The following is a 1,015-nucleotide window of genomic DNA, read 5'->3' as shown; positions in this document are numbered from 1 at the left end:
CTAAGTGAGTTTTGAGCCAACTGACAATAAGGCAATGAAAATTTGATTTATTAAAATCAAAAACTTACATATAACCCCTTTAATACTTTAAGTGTATTAGAATGTCTCAACAAAATTCACACTTAAAATTAAAATATGCACAGTAAAAATCTATTTAAAAACAGAACTAGAAAACAATCTAAAATTAATTAAAGTCTTTAGCAATTATATAACTTTGAATCTTTGATCCTTAAAGCTTAGAAGCCCTGTAAGGTGAAACCTCCCGTGTAATAAACTTTACCATGGTAAAATAAATGTGTGGCTGTTTAAAGTCCGCACTGAAGATATTCCCCACAAGCGGAAGAGCCAACGGTCCTGGAGGATAATTTGGAGGATTCCTGTTTTTGAGGAAGTCTGCTATTAGGAGGAACATAAAAATAAACAGTAATGCCTCCTTGATGTCAAAACCTGGCAAAAAATAATAAAGCCACATTGTTGAAGACAGTTAAACCAGCAGCAAGAAGGAAGGTCTGTGCTATTCAGGATTTTCTTCATCCTCACATGAAACAACTGTGGTTTTATAATTAGGGCCCGAGCACGACCGTGCGAGGTCCCTATTGAATCTGCTCGGATTATATTTAGGGCCCGAGCACGACCGTGCGAGGTCCCTATTGAATCTGCTCGGATTATATTTTTTAGGGCCCGAGCACAACCGTGCGAGGTCCCTATTGAATCTGCTCGGATTATATTTTTTTTTTTTTTTTTTTTTTTTTTTTTTTTTTTTTTTTTTTTTTTTCTGCAAAGTAGGCCCAAATGACATGGCCTAAACATACTCGAAAACTCACCAAAATTTGCAAACATGTCAGAACCGGTGAAAAATTTCGTATTCTACAAGTTTCGCACATGGGCGTGGCAAAATGACTCGCTAGCGCCACCTTGAAAATTGGAAATGATTAGCCCCTCGTTCACGTTCAACCTACATGTACGAAATTTTCTGGGGACATGTATCGTATCAAGACGCACAAAAAAGCCTCAA

This window comes from Micropterus dolomieu, linkage group LG05 (genome assembly GCF_021292245.1).
Source record: "Micropterus dolomieu isolate WLL.071019.BEF.003 ecotype Adirondacks linkage group LG05, ASM2129224v1, whole genome shotgun sequence".
NCBI classification, from domain to species: Eukaryota; Metazoa; Chordata; class Actinopteri; order Centrarchiformes; family Centrarchidae; genus Micropterus; species Micropterus dolomieu.
The sequence above is the reverse complement of the archived record's forward strand: the minus strand, read 5'-3'. Positions refer to the sequence as shown.